The sequence below is a fragment of the Schistocerca americana genome, unplaced genomic scaffold (genome assembly GCF_021461395.2).
Source record: "Schistocerca americana isolate TAMUIC-IGC-003095 unplaced genomic scaffold, iqSchAmer2.1 HiC_scaffold_33, whole genome shotgun sequence".
In the NCBI taxonomy this organism is placed as follows: Eukaryota; Metazoa; Arthropoda; class Insecta; order Orthoptera; family Acrididae; genus Schistocerca; species Schistocerca americana.
The window spans coordinates 2,122,581-2,137,382 of NW_025726049.1; positions in this window are offsets into that span (position 1 = coordinate 2,122,581).

Genomic DNA, 14,802 nt, shown 5'->3' on the forward strand with positions numbered 1-14,802 from the left:
GTTTTGAACCATTCCTGTGACACTAGTTATAGATTCCGATGCTTCACTCCAGGTTTACTGTTTCCCTCTGACCGTCGTATTGGCGATGAAACACAGAAATTGCATCGGAATTAAATACAAAAGGCACAATGCCGACTCAAGTACAAGAAGACTGGCTATACTTCCTGTCAATGTTTTGAACCATTCGTGGGACACTAGTTTTAGATTCCGATGCTTCACTTCAGGTTTACTGTATCCAGCTGCCCTTCTTATTGACGATGAAACATAGAAATTGCATCGGAATTACATACAAAAGGTTTACTGTATCCCTCTGACAAGAAAACTGACTCTTCTTACTGTCTATGTTTTGAACCATTCCTGTGATACTAGTTATAGATTCCGATGCTTCACTTCAGGTTTACTGTACCCCTCTGACCTTCGTATTGACGATGAAACACAGAAATTTCATCGGAATTAAAGACAAAAGACACAATGCCGACTTAAGTACAAGAAAACTGACTCTTCTTACTATCTATGCTTTGAACCATTCCTGTGGCACTAGTTATAAATTCCGATGTTTCACTTCAGATTTAATTAATCCCTCTGACCGTCTTATTGACGATGAAACACACAAATTGCATCGGAATTAAATACAAAAGGCACAATGCCGACCCAAGAGCAAGTAGTCTGGCTCTTCTTACTGTCTATGTTTTGAACCTTTCCTGTGGGACCGGTTTTAGATTCCGATGCGTCACTTCAGGTTTTCTGTATCCCTTGGGCCTTCTTATTGACGACGAACACAGAAATTGCATCGGAATTATATAGAAAATGCACAATGCCGACTTCAGTACAAGATAACTGTCTCTTTTTCCTGTCTTTGTTTTGAACCATTCCTGTGACACTAGTTATAGATTCCGATGCTTCACTTCATTATTACCTTATCCAGCTGACCTTCTTATTGACGATGAAACACAGAAATTGCATCGGAATTAAATACAAAAGGCACAATGCCGACTTAAGTACAAGAAGACTGACTCCTCCTACTGTCTATGTTTTGAACCACTCCTGTGACACTAGTTATAGATTCCGATGCTTCACTTCAGTTTTACTGTATCCGTCTGACCTTCTCATTGACGATGAAGCACAGAAATTGCATCAGAAATAAATACAAAAGGCACAATGCCGACACAAGTACAAGAAGACTGACACTTCTTACTGTCTATGTTTTGAACCATTCCTGTGACACTAGTTATAGATTCCGATGCTTCATTTCAGTTTTACTGTATCCTTCTGACCTTCTTATTGACGATGAAACACATAAATTGCATCGGAATTAAATACAAAAGGCACAATGCCGACTCAAGTACAAGAAGACTGACTCCTCTTACTGTATATGTTTTGAACCACTCCTGTGACACTAGTTATAGATTCCGATGCTTCACTTCAGGTTTACTGTATCCCTCTGTCCGTCGTACTGACGATGAAGCACAGAAATTGCATTGGAATTAAATACAAAAGGCACAATGCCGACTCAAGCACAAGAAGACTGACTCTTCCTACTGTCTATGCTTTGAACCATTCCTGTGACACTAGTTATAGATTCCGATGCTTCACTTCAGGTTTACTTTATCCCTCTGACCTTCTTATTGACGATGAAACACAGAAATTGCATCGGAATTACATACAAAAGGCACAATGATGACTTAAGTACAAGAAAACTGACTCTTCTTACTGTCTATGTTTTGAACCATTCCTGTGACACTAGTTATAGATTCCGATGCTTCACTTCAGCTTTACCTTATCCCTCTGACCTTCTTATTGTTGATGAAACACAGAAATTGCATTGGAATTAAATACTAAAGGCACAATGCCGACTTAAGTACAAGAAAACTGACTCTTCCTACTGTCTATGTTTTGAACCACTCCCGTGACACTAGTTATAGATTCCGATGCTTCACTTCAGGTTTACTGTATCCCTCTGACCGTCGTAATGACGTTGAAACACAGAAATTAGATTGGAATTAAATACAAAGGGCACAATGCCGACCCAACTACAAGAAAACTGACTCTTCTTACTGTTTATGTTTTGAACCATTCCTGTGACACTAGTTATAGATTCCGATGCTTCACTTCAGGTCTACAGTATCCCTGTGACCTTCTTATTGTTGATGAAACACAGAAATTGCATCGGAATTAAATACAAAAGGCACAATGCCGACTTAAATACAAGAAAACTGACTCGTCCTACTGTCTATGTTTAGAACCGTTCCTGTGACACTAGTTATAGATTCCGATGCTTCACTACAGGTTTACTGTATCCAGCTGACCTTCTTATTGACGATGAATCACAGAAATTGCATCGGAATTACATACAAAAGGCACAATGCCGACTTAAGTACAAGAAAACTAACTCTTCTTACTGTCTATGTTTTGAACTATTACTGTGACACTAGTTTTAGACCCCGATGCTTCATTCCAGGTTTACTGTATCCCTCTGACCTTCTTATTGACGATGAAACACAGAAATTGCATCTGAATTAAATACAAGAGGCACAATGCCGAATCAAGTACAAGAAGACTACCTCTTCTTACTGTCTATGTCTTGAACCTTTCCTGTGACACCGGTTTTAGATTCTGATGCTTCACTTCAGGTTTACTGTATCCCTTGGACATTTTTATTGACGCAGGAAAACACGGAAATTGCATCGGAATTAAATAGAAAAGGCACAATGCCGACGTAGGTACAAGAAAACTGACTCTTCTTACTGTCTATGTTTTGAACCATTCCTGTGACACTAGTAATAGATTCAGATGCTTCACTTCAGGTTTACTGTATCCCTCTGACCTTCTCATTGACGATGAAACACAGAAATTGCATCGGAATTAAATACAAAGGCACAATGCCGACTTAAGTACAAGAAAACTGACTCTTCTTACTGTCTATGATTTGAACCATTCCTGCGACCCTAGTTATAGATTCCGATGCTTCACTTCAGGTTTACTATATCCCTCTGACCTGCTTATTGACGATGAGACACAGAAATTGCATCGGAATTAAATACAAAAGGCACAATTCCGACTTAAGTACAAGAAAACTGACTCTTCTTACTGTTTATGTTTTGAACATTCCTGTGACACTAGTTATAGATTCCGATGCTTCACATCATGTTTACTGTATCCCTGTGACCTTCTTATTGGCGATGAAGCTCAGAAATTGCATCGGAATTAAATACAAAATGCACAATGCCGACTTCAGTACAAGAAAACTGACTATTCTTACTGTCTATGTTTTGAACCACTCCTGTGACACTAGTTATATATTCCGATGCTTTACTTCAGGTTTACTGTATCCCTCTGACCTTGTTATTGACGATGAAACACAGAAATTACATCGCAATTAAATACCAAAGGCACAATGCCGACTTAAGTACAAGAAGACTGACTCTTCCTACTATCTATGTTTTAACCATTCCTGTGACACTAGTTATAGATTCCGATGCTTCACTACAGGTTTACTGTATCCAGCTGACCTTCTTATTGACGATGAATCACAGAAATTGCATCGGAATTAAATGCAAAAGGCACAATGCCGACTTAAGTACAAGAAAACTGACTCTTCTTACTGTCTATGTTTTGCACCATTCCTGTGACACTAGTTATAAATTCCGATGCTTCACTTCAGTTTTAATGAATCCCTCTGACCGTCTTATTGACGATGAAACACACAAATTGCATCGGAATTAAATACAAAAGGCACAATGGCGACCCAAGTTCAAGTAGTCTGGCTGTTCTTACTGTCTATGTTTTGAACATTTCCTGTGAGACCGGTTTCAGATTCCGATGCTTCACTTCAGGTTTACTGTATCCCTTGGACCTTCTTATTGACGATGAAACACAGAAATTGCATCAGAAATAAATACAAAAGGCACAATGCCGACTCAAGTACAAGATGACTGACTCTTCTTACTGTCTATGTTTTGAACCATTCCTGTGACACTGGTTATAGTTTCCGATGCTTCACTTCATTTTTACTGTATCCTTCTGACCTTCTTATTGACGATGAAACACATAAATTGCATCGGAATTAAACACAAAAGGCACAATGCCGACTCAAGTACAAGAAGACTGACTCCTCTTACTGTCTATGTTTTGAACCACTCCTGTGACACTAGTTATAGATTCCGATGCTTCACTTCAGGTTTACTGTGTCCCTCTGACCGTCGTACTGACGATGAAACACAGAAATTGCATTGGAATTAAATACAAAAGGCACAATGCCGACTCAAGTACAAGAAGACTGACTCTTCCTACTGTCTATGTTTTGAACCATTCCTGTGACACTAGTTATAGATTCCGATACTTCATTTCAGGTTTACTGTATCCCTCTGACCTTCGTATTGGCGATGAAACACGTAAATTGCATCGGAATTAAAAACAAAAGGCACAATGCCGACTTAAGTACAAGAAGACTGACTCTTCTTACTGTTTATGTTTTGAACATTCCTGTGACACTAGTTATAGATCCGATGCTTCACATTAGGTTTGCTGTATCCCTGTGACCTTCTTATTGACGATGAAACACAGAAATTGCATCGGAATTAAATACAAAATGCACAATGCCGACTTAAGTACAAGAAAACTGACTCTTCTTACTGTCTATGTTTTGAACCATTCCTGTGACACTAGTTATATATTCCGATGCTTCACTTCAGGTTTACTGTATCCCTCTGACCTTCTTATTGACGATGAAACACAGAAATTACATCGGAATTAAATACGAAAGGCACAATGCCGACTTAAGCACAAGAAGACTGACTCTTCCTACTGTCTATGTATTAACCATTCCTGTGACACTAGTTATGGATTCCGATGCTTCACTTCAATATTAATGTATCCCTCTGACCGCCTTATTGACGATGAAACACACAATTTGCATCGGAATTAAATACAAAAGGCACAATGCCGACTTAAGTACAAGAAGACTGACTCCTCCTCCTGTCTATGTTTTGAACCACTCCTGTGACACTAGTTATAGATACCGATGCTTCACTTCAGTTTTACTGTATCCTTCTGACCTTCTTATTGACGATGAAACACAGAAATTGCACCAGAATTAAATACAAAAGGCACAATGCCGACTCAAGTACAAGAAGACTGACTCTTCTTACTGTCTATGTTTTGAACCATTCCTGTGACACTAGTTATACATTCCGATGCTTCGCTTCAGTTTTACTGTATCCTTCCTACCTTCTTATTGACGATGAAACACATAAATTGCATCGGAATTAAATACAAAAGGCACAATGCCGACTCAAGTACAACAAGACTGACTCCTCTTACTGCCTATGATTTGAACCACTCCTGTGACACTAGTTGTAGATTCCGATGCTTCCCTTCGGGTTTACTGTATCCCTCTGACCGTCGTATTGACGATGAAACACAGAAATTGCATTGGAATAAAATACAAAATGCACAATGCCGACTCAAGTACAAGAAGACTGACTCTTCCTACTGTCTATGTTTTGAACCATTCCTGTGACACTAGTTATAGATTCCGATGCTTCACTTCAGGTTTACTGTATCCCTCCGACTTTCTTATTGACGATGAAACACAGAAATTGCATCGGAATTAAATACAAAAGGTACAATGCCGACTCAAGTAGAAGAAGACTGACTCTTCTTACTGTCTATGTTTTGAACCATTCCTGTGACACTAGTTATAGATTCCGATGCTTCACTTCAGTTTTACTGTATCCTTCTGACCTTCTTATTGACGATGAAACACATAAATTGCATCGGAATTAAATACAAAAGGCACAATGCCGACTCAAGTACAAGAAGACTGACTCCTCTTACTGCCTATGATTTTAACCACTCCTGTGACACTAGTTATAGATTCCGATGATTCACTTCAGGTTTACTGTATCCCTCTGACCGTCGTATTGACGATGAAACACAGAAATTGCATTGGAATAAAATACAAAAGGCACAATGCCGACTCAAGTACAAGAAGACTGACTCTTCCTACTGTCAATGTTTTGAACCATTCCTGTGACAGTAGTTATAGATTCCGATGCTTCACTTCAGGTTTACTGTATCCCTCTGACCTTCTTATTGACGATGAAGCACAGACATTGCATCGGAATTAAATCCAAAACGCACAATGCCGACCTAAGTACAAGAAAACTGACTCTTCTTAATGTTTATGTTTTGTACCATTCCTGTGACACTAGTTATAGATTCCCATGCTTCACTTCAGGTTTACTGTATCCCTGTGACCCTCTTATTATTGATGAAACACAGAAATTGCATCGGAATTAAATACAAAATTCACAATGCCGGCTTAAGTAAAAGAAAACTGACTCTTCCTACTGTCTATGTTTTGAACCATTCCTGTGACACTAGTTATATATTCCGATGCTTCACTACAGGTTTACTGTATCCAGCTGACCTTCTTATTGACGATGAATCACAGAAATTGCATCGGAAATTAATACAAAAGGCAGAATGCCGACTTAATTACAAGAAAACTGACTCTTCTTACTGTCTATGTTTGAACCAATCCTGTGACACTAGTAATAAATTACGATGCTTCACTTCAGTTCTGATGTATTCCTGTGACCTTCTTATTGTTGATGAAGCACAGAAATTGCATCGGAATTAAATACAAAGGCACAATGCCGACTTAAGTACAAGAAGACTGACCCTTCTTACTGTCTATGTTTTGAACAATCCCTGTGACACTGGTTATAGATTCCGATGCTTCACTTCAGGTTTACTGTATCCCTCTGACCTTCGTATTGACGATGAAACACAGAAATTGCATCGGAATAAAATACAAAAGGCACAATGCCGACTTAAGTACAAAAAGACTGACTCTTCTTACTGTATATGTTTTGAACCATTCCTGTGACACTAGTTACAGATTCCGATGCTTCACTTCAGGTTTACTGTATCCCTCTGACCGTCGTACTGACGAAGAAACATAGAAATTGCATCGGAATTAAATACAAAAGGCATAATGCCGACTCAAGTACAAGAAGACTGGCTCTTCTTACTGTCAATGTTTTGAACCTTTCCTGTGAGACCGGTTTTAGAATCCGATGCTTCACTTCAGGTTTAATGTATCCCTTGGACCTTGTTATTGACGACGATACACAGAAATTGCATCGGAATTAAATAGAAGAGGCACAATGCCGACTCAAGTACAAGAAGACTGGCTATACTTCCTGTCTATGTTTTGAACCATTCCTGTGACACTAGTTATAGATTCTGATGCTTCACTTCAGGTTTACTGTATCCAGCTGACCATCTTATTGACGATGAAAAACAGAAATTGCATCGGAATTAAATACAAAACGCACAATGCTGACCCATGTAATAGAAGACTGGCTCTTCTTAATGTCTATGATTTAAACCTTTTCTCTGAGACCGGTTTTAGATTCCAATGCTTCACTTCAGGTTTACTGTATCCCTTGGACCTTCTTATTGACGACGACACAGAAATTGCATCGGAATTAAATAAAAAAGGCACAATGCCGACTTAAGTACAAAAAAACTGAATCTTCTTACTGTCTATGTTTTGAACAATTCCTGTGACACTAGTTACAGATTCCGATGCTTCACTTCAGGTTTACTGTATCCCACTGACCTTCTTATTGACGACGAAACACAGAAATTGCATCGGAATTAAATACAAAAGACACAATGCCGACTTAAGTACAAGAAAACCGACTCTTCCTACTGTCTATGTTTTAAACCATTCCTGTGACACTAGTAATAGATTCTGATGCTTCACTTCTGGTTAATTGTATCGCTCTAAACTTCTTATTGACGATGAAACACAGAAATTGCATCGGAGTTATGTACAAAAGGCACAATGCCGACTTAAGTACAAAAAGACTGACTCTTCTTACTGTCTATGTTTTGAACCATTCCTGTGACACATGTTTTTGATTCCGATGCTTCACTTCAGGTTTACTGTATCCCTCTGACCGTCGTACTGACGATGAAACACAGAAATTGCATCGGAATTAAATACAAAATGCACAATGCCGACTCTAGTACAGGAAGACTGGCTCTTCTTACTGTCTATGTTTTGAACCTTTCCTGTGAGACCGGCTTTAGATTCCGATGCTTCACTTCAGGTTTACTGTTTCCCTCTAACCGTCGTATTGGCGATGAAACACAGAAATTGCATCGGAATTAAATACAAAAGGCACAATGCCGACTCAAGTACAAGAAGACTGGCTATACTTCCTGTCAATGTTTTGAACCATTCGTGGGACACTAGTTTTAGATTCCGATGCTTCACTTCAGGTTTACTGTATCCAGCTGCCCTTCTTATTGACGATGAAACATAGAAATTGCATCGGAATTATATACAAAAGGCACAATGCCGACTCAAGTACAAGAAGACTGGCTATACTTCCTGTCAATGATTTGAACCATTCGTGGGACACTAGTTTTAGATTCCGATGCTTCACTTCAGGTTTTCTGTATCCAGCTGACCTGCTTGCTTACGATGAAACACAGAAATTGCATCGGAAAAATAATTCATAAGTCACAATGCCGACATAAGTACAAGAAAACTAACTCTTCATACTGTCTATGTTTTGAAACATTCCTGTGACACTAGTTATTGATTCCGATGCTTCACTTCAGGCTTACTGTATCCCTCTGACCTTCTTATCGACGATGAAACACAGAAATTGCATCGAAATTAAATACAAAAGGCACAATGCCGACTCCTGTACAAGAAAACTGACTTTTCCTACTGTCTATGTTTTGAGCCATTCCTGTGACACTAGTTATAAATTCCGATGCTTCAATTCAGTTTTAATGTATCCCTGTGACGTTCCTATTGTTGATGAAACACAGATATTGCATCGGAATTAAATACAAAAGGCACAATGCCGAGTTAAGTACAAGAAAACTGACTCTTCCTACTGTCTATGTTTTGAACCACTCCTGTGACACTAGTTATAGATTCCGATGCTTCACTTCAGGTTTACTGTATCCCTCTGACCGTCGTAATGACGTTGAAACACAGAAATTAGATTGGAATTAAATACAAAAGGCACAATGCCGACCCAACTACAAGAAAACTGACTCTTCTTACTGTTTATGTTTTGAACCAATCCTGTGACACTAGTTATAGATTCCGATGCTTCACTTCAGTTATACTGTATCCCTGTGACCTTCCTATTGTTGATGAAACACAGATATTGCATCGGAATTAAATACAAAAGGCACAATGCCGACTTAAGTACAAGAAAACTGACTCTTCTTACTGTCTATGTTTTGAACCATTCCTGTGACACTAGTTATAGATTCCGATGCTTCACTTCAGCTTTACTGTATCCCTCTGACCTTCTTATTGTTGATGAAACACAGAAATTGCATCGGAATTAAATACAAAAGACACAATGCCGACTTAAGTACAAGAAAACCGACTCTTTCTACTGTCTGTGTTTTGAACCATTCCTGAGACACTAGTTGTAGATTCCGATGCTTCACTTCTGGTTTATTGTATCCCTCTGAGCTTCTTATTGACGATGAAACACAGAAATTGCATCGGAGTTATATACAAAAGGCACAATGCCGACTTATGTACAAGAAGACTGACTCTTGTTACTGTCTATGTTTTGAACCATTCCTGTGACACTAGTTTTTGATTCCGATGCATCACTTCATGTTTGCTGTATCCCTCTGACCGGCGTACTGACGATGAAACACAGAAATTGCATCGGAATTAAATACAAAATGCACAATGCCGACTCAAGTACAGGAAGACTGGCTCTTCTTACTGTCTATGCTTTGAACCTTTCTTGTGAGACCGGTTTTAGATTCCGATGATTCACTTCAGGTATAATGTATCCCTTGGACCTTCTTTCTGACGACGAAACCCAGAAATTGCATCGGAATTGATTAGAAGAGGCACAATGCCGACTTATGTACAAGGAAACAGACTCTTCTTAATAACTATGTTTTGAACCACTCCTGTGACACTAGTCATAGATTCCGAAACATCACTTCAGGTTTACTGTATCCCTCTGACCCTCTTATTGACGATGAAACACAGAAAATGCATCGGAATTAAATACAAAAGGCACAATGCCGACTTAAGTACTAGGAGACTGACTCTTCTTACTGTCTATGTTTTGAACCATCCCTGTGACACTAGTTATAGATTCGGATGCTTCACTTCAGGTTTACTGTATCCCTCTGACCGTCGTATTGACGTTGAAACACAGAAATTGCATCGGAATTAAATAGAAAAGGCACAATGGCGACTGAAGTACAAGCAAATTGACTCTTCTTACTGTCTATGTTTTGAACCATTCCTGTGACACTAGTTATAGATTCCGATGTTTCGCTTCAGGTTTACTGTATCCCTCTGACCTTCTTATTGACGATGAAACATAGAAATTGCATCGGAATTACATACAAAAGGTTTACTGTATCCCTCTGACAAGAAAACTGACTCTTCTTACTGTCTATGTTTTGAACCATTCCTGTGACACTAGTTATAGATTCCGATGCTTCACTTCAGGTTTACGGTATCCCTCTGACCTTCTTATTGACGATGAAACACAGAAATTGCATCGGAATTACATACAAAAGGTTTACTGTATCCCTCTGACAAGAACACTGACTTTTCTTACTGTCTATGCTTTGAACCATTCCTGTGACACTAGTTATAAATTTCGATGCTTCATTTCAGGTTTACTGTATCCCTCTGACCTTCTTATTGACGATGATACACAGAAATTGAATCGGAATTAAATACAAAAGGCACAATGCCGACTCAAGTACAAGAAGACTGGCTCTTCTTACTGTCTATGGTTTGAACCATTTCTGTGACACTAGTTATAGGTTCCGATGCTTCACTTCAGGTTCACTGTATCCATCTGACCCTCTTATTGTCGAAGAAACACAGATATTGCACCGGAATTAAATACAAAAGGCACAATGCCACTTAAGTACAAGGAGACTGACCCTTCTTACTGTCTATGTTTTGAACCATTCCTGTGACACTAGTTATAGATTCCGATGCTTCACTTCAGGTTTACTGTACCCCCCTGTCCTTCTTATTGACGATGAAACACAGAAATTGCATCGGAAATAAAGACAAAAGACACAATGCCGACTTAAGTACAAGAAAACTGACTCTTCTAACTATCTATGTTTTGAACCATTCCTGTGACACTAGTTATAAATTCCGATGCTTCACTTCAGTTTTAATTAATCCCTCTGACCGTCTTATTGACGATGAAACACACAAATTGCATCGGAATTAAATACAAAAGGCACAATGCCGACACAAGTGCAAGTAGTCTGGCTCTTCTTACTGCCTATGTTTTGAACCTTTCCTGTGGGACCGGTTTTAGATTCCGATGCTTCACTTCAGGTTTTCTGTATCCCTTGGGCCTTCTTATCGACGACGAACACAGAAATTGCATCGGAATTACATAGAAAATGCACAATGCCGACTTCAGTACAAGATAACTGTCTCTTTTTCCTGTCTTTGCTTTGAACCATTCCTGTGACACTAGTTATAGATTCCGATGCTTCACTTCATTATTACCTTATAGAGCTGACCTTCTTATTGACGATGAAACACAGAAATTGCATCGGAATTAAATACAAAAGGCACAATGCCGTCTTAAGTACAAGAAGACTGACTCCTCCTACTGTCTATGTTTTGAACCACTCCTGTGACACTAGTTATAGATTCCGATGCTTCACTTCAGTTTTTCTGTATCCTTCTGACCTTCTTATTGACGATGAAACACAGAAATTGCATCGGAATTAAATACAAAAGGCACAATGCCGACTCAAGTACAAGAAGACTGTCTCTACTTACTGTCTATGTTTTGAACCATTCCTGTGACACTAGTTATAGATTCCGATGCTTCATTTCAGTTTTACTGTATCCTTCTGACCTTCTTATTGACGATGAAACACATAAATTGCATCGGAATTAAATACAAAAGGCACAATGCCGACTCAAGTACAAGAAGACTGACACTTCTTACTGTCTATGTTGTGAACCAATCCTATGACACTAGTTATAAATTCCGATGCTTCAATTCAGTTTTAATGAATCCCTGTGACCTTCCTATTGTTGATGAAACACAGATATTGCATCGGAATTAAATACAAAAGGCACAATGCCGACTTAAGTACAAGAAAACCGACTGTTCCTACTGTCTATGTTTTGAACCACTCCTGTGACACTAGTTATAGATTCCGATGCTTCACTTCAGGTTTACTGTATCCCTCTGACCGTCGTAATGACGTTGAAACACAGAAATTAGATTGGAATTAAATACAAAAGGCACAATGCCGACCCAACTACAAGAAAACTGACTCTTCTTACTGTTTATGTTTTGAACCATTCCTGTGACACTAGTTATAGATTCCGATGCTTCACTTCAGGTTTACAGTATCCCTGTGACATTCTTATTGTTGATTAAACACAGAAATTGCATCGGAATTAAATACAAAAGGCACAATGTCGACTTAAATACAAGAAAACTGACTCTTCCTACTGTCTATGTTTAGAACCGTTCCTGTGACACTAGTTATAGATTCCGATGCTTTACTACAGGTTTACTGTATCCAGCTGACCTTCTTATTGACGATGAATCACAGAAATTGCATCGGAATTACATACAAAAGGCACAATGCCGACTTAAGTACAAGAAAACTAACTCTTCTTACTGTCTATGTTTTGAACTATTACTGTGACACTAGTTATAGACTCCGATGCTTCACTTCAGGTTTACTGTATCCCTCTGACCTTCTTATTGACGATGAAACACAGAAATTGCATCTGAATTAAATACAAGAGGCACAATGCCGACTCAAGTACAAGAAGACTACCTCTTCTTATTGTCTATGTTTTGAACGTTTCCTGTGAGACTGGTATTAGATTCTGATGCTTCACTTCAGGTTTACTGTATCCCTCTGACCTTCTTATTGACGATGACACACAGAAATTGCATCGGAATTAAATACAAAGGCACAATGCCGACTTAAGTACAAGAAAACTGACTCTTCTTACTGTCTATGTTTTGAACCATTCCTGCGACCCTAGTTATAGATTCCGATGCTTAGCTTCAGGTTTACTTTATCCCTCTGACCTTCTTATTGACGATGAGACACAGAAATTGCATCGGAATTAAATACAAAAGGCACAATTCCGACTTAAGTACAAGAAAACTGACTCTTCTTACTGTTTATGTTTTGAACATTCCTGTGACACTCGTTATAGATTCCGATGCTTCACATCATGTTAACTGTATCCCTGTGACCTTCTTATTGGCGATGAAGCACAGAAATTGCATCGGAATTAAATACAAAATGCACAATGCCGACTTCAGTACAAGAAAACTGACTATTCTTACTGTCTATGTTTTGAACCATTCCTGTGACACTAGTTATATATTCCGATGCTTTACTTCAGGTTTACTGTATCCCTCTGACCTTGTTATTGACGATGAAACACAGAAATTACATCGCAATTAAATACCAAAGGCACAATGCCGACTTAAGTACAAGAAGACTGACTCTTCCTACTATCTATGTTTTAACCATTCCTGTGACACTACTTATAGATTCCGATGCTTCACTACAGGTTTACTGTATCCAGCTGACCTTATTGACGATGAATCACAGAAATTGCATCGGAATTAAATGCAAAAGGCACAATGCCGACTTAAGTACAAGAAAACTGACTCTTCTTACTGTCTATGTTTTGCACCTTTCCTGTGACACTAGTTATAGATTCCGATGCTTCACTTCAGGTTTACTGTATCCCTGTGACCTTCCTATTGTTGATGAAACACAGATATTGCATCGGAATTAAATACAAAATGCACAATGCCGACTTCAGTACAAGAAAACTGACTATTCTTACTGTCTATGTTTTGAACCAATCCTATGACACTAGTTATAAATTCCGATGCTTCAATTCAGTTTTAATGTATCCCTGTGACCTTCCTATTGTTGATGAAACACAGATATTGCATCGGAATTAAATACAAAAGGCACAATGCCGAGTTAAGTACAAGAAAACTGACTCTTCCTACTGTCTATGTTTTGAACCACTCCTGTGACACTAGTTTTTGATTCCGATGCATCACTTCAGGTTTGCTGTATCCCTCTGACCGGCGTACTGACGATGAAACACAGATATCGCATCGGAATTAAATACAAAATGCACAATGCCGACTCAAGTACAAGAAGACTGGCTCTTCTTACTGTCTATGCTTTGAACCTTTCTTGTGAGACCGGTTTTAGATTCCGATGATTCACTTCAGGTATAATGTATCCCTTGGACCTTCTTTCTGACGACGAAACCCAGAAATTGCATCGGAATTGAATAGAAGTGGCACAATGCCGACTTATGTACAAGGAAACAGACTCTTCTTAATAACTATGTTTTGAATCACTCCTGTGACACTAGTCATAGATTCCGAAACATCACTTCAGGTTTACTGTATCCCTCTGACCCTCTTATTGACGATGAAACACAGAAAATGCATCGGAATTAAATACAAAAGGCACAATGCCGACTTAAGTACTAGGAGACTGACTCTTCTTACTGTCTATGTTTTGAACCATTCCTGTGACACTAGTTATAGATTCGGATGCTTCACTTCAGGTTTACTGTATCCCTCTGACCGTCGTATTGACGTTGAAACACAGAAATTGCATCGGAATTAAATAGAAAAGGCACAATGGCGGCTGAAGTACAAGCAAATTGACTCTTATTACTGTCTATGTTTTGAACCATTCCTGTGACACTAGTTA